At 44.7% G+C, this 10,656-nt stretch overlaps 1 protein-coding gene across 7 annotated transcripts in view; it reads right to left on the reverse strand.

Moving 5' to 3' along the window:
- The window catches only part of FCHO1 (FCH and mu domain containing endocytic adaptor 1), a 325,680-nt gene that overhangs the window by 235,761 nt on the left and 79,263 nt on the right, over window positions 1-10,656 (reverse strand). Inside the window, exon 1 of one of the 7 annotated variants that reach the window (XM_063914424.1) lies at window positions 3,622-3,703. The exons of the other annotated variants lie outside the window; for them this stretch is intronic. The gene's annotated coding sequence lies outside the window, so the exon portion shown is untranslated. Of the gene's footprint in view, window positions 1-3,621; window positions 3,704-10,656 lie in introns of those variants that run through there. 7 annotated transcript variants of the gene reach the window in all.

Here is a 10,656-nt window from a genome sequence, read left to right on the forward strand (position 1 = left end):
AACCCATGGAGGTCTGGATTTGGAGTCACCCTCAATATTAAAGTGGAAAAACACACTACAGGCTGATCCAACTTTGATGTAATGTCCTTAAAACAAGTCAAAATGAGGTTCAGTAGTGTGTGTGGCCTCCACGTGCCTGTATGACCTCCCTACAACCCACACAAGTGGCTCAGGAAGTGCAGCTCACCCAGGATGGCACATCAATGCGAGCTGTGGCAAGAAGGTTTGCTGTGTCTGTTAGCGTAGTGTCCAGAGCATGGAGGCGCTACCAGGAGACAGGCCAGTACATCAGGAGATGTGAAGGAGGCCGTAGGAGGGCAACAACCCAGCAGCAGGACCGCTACCTCCGCCTTTGTGCAAGGAGGAACAGGAGGAACACTGCCAGAGCCCTGCAAAATGTCCTCCAGCAAGCCACAAACGTGCATGTGTCTACTCAAACGATCAGAAACAGACACCATGAGGGTGGTATGAGGGCCCGATGTCCACAGGTGGGGGTTGTGCTTATAGCCCAACACCGTGCAGGATGTTTGGCATTTGCCAGAGAACACCAAGATTGGCAAATTCGCCACTGGCGCCCTGTGCTCTTCACAGATGAAACAGGTTCTCACTGAGCACATGTGACAGACGTGACAGAGTCTGGAGACGCCAAGGAGAACGTTCTGCTGCCTGCAACATCCTCCAGCATAACCGGTTTGGCAGTGGGTCAGTAATGGTGTGGTGGCATTTCTTTGAGGGGCCGCACAGCCCTCCATGTGCTCGCCAGAGGTAGCCTGACTGCCATTAGGGACCGAGATGAGATCCTCAGACCCCTTGTAAGACCATATGCTGGTGCGGTTGGCCCTGGGTTCCTCCTAATGCAAGACAATGCTAGACCTCATGTGGCTGGAGTGTGTCAGCAGTTCCTGCAAGACTAAGGCATTGATGCTTTGGACTGGCCCACCCATTCCCCAGACCTGAATCCAATTGAGCACATCTGGGACATCATGTCTCGCTCCATCCACCAAAGCCACGTTGCACCACAGACTGTCCAGGAGGTGGTGGATGCTTTAGTCCAGGTCTGGGAGGAGATCCCTCAGGAGACCATCCACCACCTCATTAGGAGCATGCCCAGGCGTTGTAGAGGGGTCATACAGGCACGTGGAGGCCACACACACCACTACTGCGCCTCATTTTGACTTGTTTTAAAGGACATTACATCAAAGTTGGATCAGCCTGTAGTGTGTTTTTCCACTTTAATATTGAGGGTGACTCCAAATCCAGACCTCCATGGGTTAATAAATTTGATTTCCATTGATAATTTTTTTGTGATTTTGTTGTCAGCACATTCAACTATGTAAAGAACAAAGTATTTAATGAGAATATTTCATTCATTCAGATCTAGGATGTGTTATTTTAGTGTTCCCTTTATTTTTTTGAGCAGTGTGTGTATGTATGTGTGTGTATGTATATGTATATGTATATATATATATATATATATATATATATATATATATATACATACATACATACATACATACATATACATATACACACACTGCTCAAAAAAATAAAGGGAACACTAAAATAACATTCTAGATCTGGATGAAATATTCTTATTAAATACTTTGTTCTTTACATAGCTGAATGTGCTGACAACAAAATCACACAAAAATGATCAATGGAAATCAAATTTATTAACCCATGGAGGTCTGGATTTGGAGTCACCCTCAATATTAAAGTGGAAAAACACACTACAGGCTGATCCATCTTTGATGTAATGTCCTTAAAACAAGTCAAAATGAGGCTCAGTAGTGTGTGTGGCCTCCACGTGCCTGTATGACCTCCCAACAATGCCTGGGCATGCTCCTGATGAGGTGGCGGATGGTCTCCTGAGGGATCTCCTCCCAGACCTGGACTAAAGCATTCGCCAACTCCTGGACAGTGTGTGGTGCAACGTGGCGTTGGTGGATGGAGCGAGACATGATGTCCCAGATGTGCTTATTTGGATTCAGGTCTGGGGAACGGGCGGGCCAGTCCATAGCATCAATGCCTTAGTCTTGCAGGAACTGCTGACACACTCCAGCCACATGAGGTCTAGCATTGTCTTGCATTAGGAGGAACCCAGGGCTAACCGCACCAGCATATGGTCTCACAAGGGGTCTGAGGATCTCATCTCAGTACCTAATGGCAGTCAGGCTACCTCTGTCGAGCACATGGAGGGCTGTGTGGCCCCCCAAAGAAATGCCACCCCACACCATTACTGACCCCACTGCCAAACCGGTCATGCTGGAGGATGTTGCAGGCAGCAGAACGTTCTCCTTGGTGTCTCCAGACTCTGTCACGTCTGTCACATGTGCTCAGTGAGAACCTGCTTTCATCTGTGAAGAGCACAGGGCGCCAGTGGCGAATTTGCCAATCTTGGTGTTCTCTGGCAAATGCCAAACGTCCTGCACGGTGTTGGGCTGTAAACACAACCCCCACCTGTGGACGTCGGGCCCTCATACCACCCTCATGGAGTCTGTTTCTGATCGTTTGAGTTGACACATGCACATTTGTGGCTTGCTGGAGGTCATTTTGTAGGGCTCTGCCAGTGCTCCTCCTATTTCTCCTTGCACAAAGGCGGAGGTAGCGGTCCTGCTGCTGGGTTATTGCCCTCCTACGGCCTCCTCCACGTCTCCTGATGTGCTGGCCTGTCTCCTGGTAGCGCCTCCATGCTCTGGACACTACGCTGAAAGACACAGCAAACCTTCTTGCCACAGCTCGCATTGATGTGCCATCCTGGATGAGCTGCACTACCTGAGCCAGTTTTGTGGGTTGTTGACTCCGTCTCATGCTACCACTAGAGTGAAAGCACCGCCAGCTTTCAAAAGTGACCAAAACATCAGCCAGAAAGCATAGGAGCTGAGAAGTGGTCTGTGGTCACCACCTGCAGAACAATTCCTTTATTGGGGGTGTCTTGCTAATTGCCTATAATTCCCACCTGTTGTCTATTCCATTTGCACAACAGCAAGTGAAATTGATTGTCAATCAGTGTTGCTTCCTAAGTGGACAGTTTGATTTCACAGAAGTGTGATTGACTTGGAGTTACATTGCGTTGTTTAAGTGTTCCCTTTATTTTTTTGAGCAGTGTGTATATATATATATATTATATATATATATATATATATATTATATATATATATATATATATATATATATATATATATATATATATATATATACATACACACACACACACACATACACACACACACATTTATTTATTAGTGCAGTGTGTCCCAACTCTATCGCTGATTGTAGTGACTTTTCTTCTTTTAGAGAGCTGTGTAGAACTCTGAACTGAGCAAATCTTTGTCAGTGACCACATTTATACTTAAGGTGGGAATCATTTTAAGCTGCGCACCAGGGGAGCATTCAGTTGTAAGGCATATTGTCACAGGGTGCCTGCTGTTCCGGTGATTTAGTAGTCCACCATGCAGTATTATTGTATACATTGTATAGTATTCTGTAGTGCATATCTATCAGCTGCTATTCAGCATTGTACTGTAGTTTTCATTAGTGGAGCAATCGCCACCCAGTGGTAAAGCTGTGTATTGCATGGAGTGGATCCTGTTGTGCCTTATCACACCTTACTTCACTAACCTGCGCTATTTGTTTGGCACGTCTAGGACGCCAGTATGGCGCAGCAGCAACGATGAGCGTGGCTACATCGGTATGACCATGAACTGCAAAGTCAGAAAATCATAGTCAATCCCAGGTGGAAGGTAATAAAATAGTACAAACGTCATGGCAACCAGAATCAAAGTACTTGTCATAGGATAGAGCACAATTCTATTAAATGCTCACATCATTTAAACAAAATACCATGCTCTATCTTCCCACTGATTGCTATTGACGGGTTTCTTATGTAACAGAGCATCACTGATTTGCACAACAATTTTAAAACAGATTTGCAATAATTCAAATATACAAAATGACCACCCAGTGTCTTTTTTTTTTTTTTTTGCTAATCTCTGAGAAGGCACAGCCCCTACTGATCAGATGATCGATCTTCAGCACCCTCAACTGGCATCATGTACTTGAAGTCGCTATGCTAAAACCTGCGGGAATCCATTTTACCCCGTATAATCCAGACACACTTCAGATTCAAAATGTATCATATATTATATTGTATTATATGCATGTCTGTCCAAATTTCAGTATCAAATGTTCACGATAGAACATAGGGGAAAGATGTATTATAGCGGCACATATCGTGCCACTATAGCACTTCCTGCTTCGTCTATTTAGAGATGAACCAGGAAGTTACACAGACGATATGCATGATCCCCACCAAAACCCACAGCGCATCAGCTGAGTGCTAAGAATGGCCATCAACCATCAATTATTTCAAATATTTTAACAAGGTGCTGGGTCACAGAGCATAGCTCCACCTCAGACACCCACCCCCAGGTTCTGACTAACTGGCCCGCTGGCACCCACCCCTATTCAATGGAATAGGGATACCATCAGTTAGTGTAACCATCGATGGTTATCCATTACATAGTTTACAACCATCGATTGTTTCTTACCATATTACCATTGATGGAGAATACACCAATGGCCATCCCTACTTCGTGCCGACGTGCTGTGTCTAACTGCCCCACCAGCTCACAGAGCATGCGCAAGGTCTCATTACCATTCCAAGATCTCCCGTGCTCGGCCAGGAATCGAAAGCAGACGCAGCCACTACAGTGGCCGCCAATGGGACAATCACACCTACAGCTGTCGAAATTGATAGCTGCAGGTGTCGAAATGGTCAGTACCTTTGACCGTTCTTACATTGCCCCACACATCGGCGAGTTATCTTAAATATATCGCAGATAATGACACGGGCGTGTAGTGCCCATGTCATTGAACACACACCACTGCATTCATACATGGGGGAGAAGCAGTATCAGTACACAACGTGCGCTGATGCAACTTCTGCACCATAAAACGGTATCCGGACTCCAGGTCGACAACAAAAAGGTCGGCACCTTAGGTCGACATGGACAAAAGGTCAACAGGAACAAGATCGACATGAGTTTTTCACTATTTTCTTCCTTCTTGGAACCTTTTCATACTTAACGATCCACATGGATTACGATTGGAACGGTAATCTGTGCCGAGCGAAGCGAAGGCACCATGCCCGAAGCATGGCGAGCGAAGCGAGCCATGCGAGGGGACGCGGTGCACTAATTGGGGTTCCCGGTCACTCTGCAGAGAAAACAACACCAAAAAAAAACTCATGTTGACCTTTCTCCATGTCGACCTTGTTCCTGTCGACAATTTGTCCGTCGACCTAAGGTGTGTCGACCTTTTTTTTTGTCGACCTGGAGTCCCAGACCCCATAAAACAGAGGCTCCTACATCAACACCATAGTTCCTTAGGATAGTACAGTACCTACTGAATTCAGCGGACTACCTGGAAGTGATCATGACTACTTAGCAAAAAAGTCTTCCCGCTATTGTATCTCTATGTATATATAAGCCACCGCCTCTTGGCGGGTTGGAGCTGAAAATTTAAAGTAGAACCAACACTCAGTGTAAAGGCAATGTCTCTTTTGGGGACAAGGGCTGCACTCGCCACGCTGCGGGCTCAGTGCTGTGCTCGCCACAGGTTCTATTTCCACTCTATGTGTGTCGTGGACACCCACGAGTGGGAGTAGTCCGTTAGTCGGCATGCCGACTATAGGGATTGTGAGGGGCCAGGATGTAGGTTCCGTTATTGTGACCGGTGGTCTCTGTACGTCCTGATAAAATGGAATTAAAGTAAACCTTTTCTAATAAAAAAATGATCACTTTCATGGCATTTTTGTCAATGCAGGTTGAGTATCCATTATCAAAAATGCTTGGGACCAGAAGTATTTTGGATATCGGATTTTTCCGTATTTTGGAATAACTGCATACCATAATAAGATATCATGGTGATGGGACCTAAGTCTAAGCACAGAATACATTTGTGTGTCATATACACCTTATACACACAGCCTGAAGGTAATTTTAGCCAATATTTTTAATAACTTTGTGTATTAAACAAAGTTTGTGTACACTGAGCCATCAGAAAACAAAAGGTTTCACTATCTCACTCAAAAAATTCTGTATTTCAGAATATTTGGATATGGGATACTCAACCTGTAGCTAGATAGTCGAATTACATTAAAAACCCTAGACAATTACAGTCACTGGGTACTAAAATCATGAGACTGCAATAAAATGGATGGAAATTCTAGCTTGTATCAACTAAAAAAATCCACTTTATTCTAGGTTATTACCGGCATCATCATTATGTTGATACATGCATGTTTTTTTAAAAGAGGCATAACAGATGCACCTGAAAAAAAGAGATTAGTTGGGCGAGTGCCAAGAAAAAAAAATCATGACTCAGAAAATTAAAATAACATTTTATCCTCATCTATATTTAGTACAGATTAGCATTTTGGCACTAAATACAATATGAAATGTAAGAAAATTGCTGGGTTTGCTTTGGCCATTTAGTCAAAAATAAAGATTTATTTTTGATTTGTTAGTGTAGGCAGTCTTGGCCATGTCTTGATTACACCGTTCCACAGGATCATTTAGTGTATATTTAACAGTGCTGTTTTGAAAACCTCACAATTAATTATGAACATTAAATTTCTATTTGAAAGCATTTTTTTGTGCTTGCATCTTATAAATTATAAAAAAATTAAGCATAATGCTCAATATAATTAACATTTCTGGTTTACAACTAATAGATTTATTTTTTGGACACTACTGAACTCTCAACTTATAAATTTAAATAGTCATTATTTGTAGTGAAAGAGGCACTCAGGACGTTCCAACCAACCTGGTAGACTGGACAGCAACCGAATGAGGCAACGGAAGGTTAGCCATAATGTAAACTTGACTGAGGACCTCCCGATTCCATTGAGCAATGGTTTGTTTGAAAGAAGGCCATCCCCTTTTAACAACCGAATATAGGACACAGAGGGAATCGGAATGTCGAAAGTCCCTAGACCAGGCCTGGCCAACCTGTGGCTCTCCAGCTGTTGTGAAACTTCAAGTCCCAGCATGCTCTGCCACAGTTTTGTTATTAAAGAATGCTAAAACTATGGCAGAGTATGCTGGGACTTGTAGTTTTACAACAGCTGGAAAGACACAGATTGGCCAGGCCTGCCCTAGACCTATCCACATAAAAACAGAGAGCCCTAACATCTAAGCACCAGACAGACATCTGGGAAGCTCCGTCACCCAAATAGGATGGAACCACAATCTTCTGATTCATATGAAGCCTGGAGACCAACTTTGGAAGAAAAAAAACAGGTATTGTAGTCGTTAAGGCCATCCAGTCCGAGTGAATCAAGGAAAAATCAGGGACGGAGGAGACCTATGTGAAAGGGCAATCAATTCTGAGACCCGACAGACAGAAGAAATAGCAAAAAGAAAGACCGGTTACCACATAAGCCATTTGAGTTCAACAGACTACAAAGGGTTCAAAGGGAGGACGTTGAAGAGCCTGGAGTATTAAGACCAAATCCCAAAGCTTGATCGTAGTTACAAATGAGGGGGTGCATATGGAGAAACCAGTGGAGAGAAGTCTGAATACCAGGAACACTCATCGAGGGTCTCTGGAAATAAACTGTAAGGACAGAAACCTGAACTATCCGAGACTACAGGCAAAGACCCAAATCCAATCCCTCGTGTAAAAAACAAAAACAAACACACACACACACACACACACACACACACACACACACACACACAGCTCAGGTTTTAAATTTTGCCGATCATACCAGGTGAAGTAGGCTCTCCAGTTGCCCGAGATCTGCGCACCATGGCATACACGGTTAATCTGGAGTGACTAGCACGTCAGTCCCTCAATCTCTTTTTAGCTTGTAAATCACCAGAGGTAGAAAGGACATCGAAGGAAATATGTACATCAGTGTACGAGACTGAATTATTATGTGTAGGTAACATCATTTCAGGGAAGAAACACCAACTGGAACAGAGTGTTCAAGAGGGCCCAAAGTGCATAAGCTGCAATGTCTTCCAGATAAGGTAATATCCAGATTCATTGGAGCCACAGAGAAGCCACCACCACCTTGGTGAACACCTGAGAAGCTGGTGAAAAGGCCCAATACCGGTAGTGGTCCAAGAGGACCAACAAAGATAGTCTCCACCGCCTCCGCCACCCCCTACCCCCTCAAATAAAAATATAAAGTAAGCATCCTGAACACCCAGGGACACTAGGATATCCCCCGATTCCACAATGTACCCGAGAGACTTTATAGTGAACTTGGTAACCCAGAGGTAAGCAATCAGGGAATTCAAAATTAAGATGGGATGGAAGGAACCATCTGGCTTTCCCTATGAGGAAGAGGTTTGACTTGAAACTAACAATGTGGAGGGACACAGGAAATAATTCTAGAGTTCAGATGGAACCAGACACGTTCAAGGATCATGAGGTAGATAGGTGGTAAAGGAAAGAACGTAGCCCCTTCCCACAATGCTCTTTATTCAAGAATTGGATGTCATCTTCCACTATTCCTAGCAAAACTACTGTAGACGGCCTCGCACCCTGGGGACTAATAGGTGAGAGGACAGTTGGTTAGGTGGGATGTTTTTCAGTGAGTTTGGGGGCAGGTTGCAAACTTGTAAAGGTTGCAAAGACTCTGGGTTGTCCTATGGAGTAATAGGACATAAAAAGGAGGAACCTTTGGTTTAATGGCACAGGATGGTAGAAATGCATATTGAGAGGATGTAGCAGAAGCAATAATTTTGTCAAATTCAAGACCAAAGAGTGCCTCACCATTATAGGGGAAAAAATAGGATTTTAATACCTACCGGTAAATCCTTTTCTCTTAGTCCGTAGAGGATGCTGGGGACTCCGTAAGGACCATGGAGTATAGACGGGATCCGCAGGAGACATGGGCACACTATAAGACTTTGAATGGGTGTGAACTGGCTCCTCCCTCTATGCCCCTCCTCCAGACCTCAGTTAGAAAACTGTGCCCAGGGAGACGGACATTTCGAGGAAAGAATTTATTGTTTAAACACGGCGAGTGTCATACCAGCTCACACCACGAACATACCGCAGAACGTGGCATTCAATAGAATACCAGCCAGCGGCATGATAAATACACAGCCACATGCTGAAAGAATATGTAACACAACCTGTGTGTCAACACAACCAATAATAAGACACCGCCTGCCATGGCAAGCACCACGTCAGCAACAGCCTGACAGAAAAGAAACACCACAAGAGTGTAACCATAACCAATAACTGCAGACACAGTATGTACTGGGACGGGCGCCCAGCATCCTCTACGGACTAAGAGAAAAGGATTTACCGGTAGGTATTAAAATCCTATTTTCTCATACATCTTAGAGGATGCTGGGGACTCCTTAAGGACCATGGGGTTTATACCAAAACTCCAGACCGGGCGGGAGAGTGCGGACGACTCTGCAGCACCGATTGAGCAAACAGGAGGTCCCCATCAGACAGGGCATCAAATTCGTAGAGCTTAGCAAAAGAGTTTGAACCCGACCAAGTAGCCGCTCGGCAAAGTTGAACCGCAGGACTCTTCGGGCATCCGCCCAAGAAGAGCCCATCTTCCTAGTAGAATGGGTCTCCACCAACTACGGTAACGGCAATCCAGCCGTATAACGAGCACGCAGAATCGTATCACAGATCCAGTGTGTAATAGACTGCATAGACGCAGGCGCCCCAATCATGCAGGGAGCATACCGGACAAACAGAGCCTCTGTTTCCCCAAACTGAGCCAAAGTGGCGACATAAATATTCAAAGCCCCCACTACATCGAGAGACTTTGAATCAGCCAATGCTTAAGTAACCACAGGCATCACAATAGGCTGGTTTCTGCGAAACACAGTACCACCTTTTTTGCAGAACTATTATCCAAGTTCTCAATTCCGCTCTATCCACATGGAATATCCAACAGGGGCTCTTGTGAGACAAAGCCACTACTTCCGACACCCGCCTTGTGGACGTCAAAGCCAGTAGCATAACCACTCTTCAAGAGAGAAATTTGAACACAACCTATCATAAAGGTTCCAAACAGTGTGACACAAGAAAACGCAACACCACGTCAAGGTCCCACGGTGCCAATGGGGGCACAAATGGAGGTTGGATGTGCAGTACTCCTTTCACGAAAGTCTGAACTTCCGGAAAGGTGGCCAAATCTTTTTTTTTTTTTTTTTTTTAATGAAAATTTATAAGGCCAAAACTGCACCGAAATGGAGCCTAACTTTAGGCCTGCATCCACACCTGCTTGCAAGGAATGGAGAAGAACGACCCAGCTGAAATTCTTCCGTAGGAGCCTTCTTGGATTCACACCAAGACACATCTTTACGCCAACTACGGTGGCAAGGCTTTGCCGTTACTTCTTTTCTAGCCTGAAGAAATGTGGAAATGACTTCACTGGGAATACCCTTTCGGGCTAGGATATGGCATCCAACCGCCACGCCGTCAAGCGCAACCGCGGTAAGTCATGATACACGCCCGGATCTTTGTAACAGTTCCTCACGTAGAGGAAGCGGCCAGGAATCTACTATGAGTAATCATGAAAAACTGGATACCAAGCCCTCCTTGGCTAGACCGGAACAATGAGGATCTCCTGAACCTTTGTTCTTCTTACGTTTATCACCTTCAGAT

This window comes from Pseudophryne corroboree, chromosome 1 (genome assembly GCF_028390025.1).
Source record: "Pseudophryne corroboree isolate aPseCor3 chromosome 1, aPseCor3.hap2, whole genome shotgun sequence".
Lineage (NCBI taxonomy): Eukaryota > Metazoa > Chordata > Amphibia > Anura > Myobatrachidae > Pseudophryne > Pseudophryne corroboree.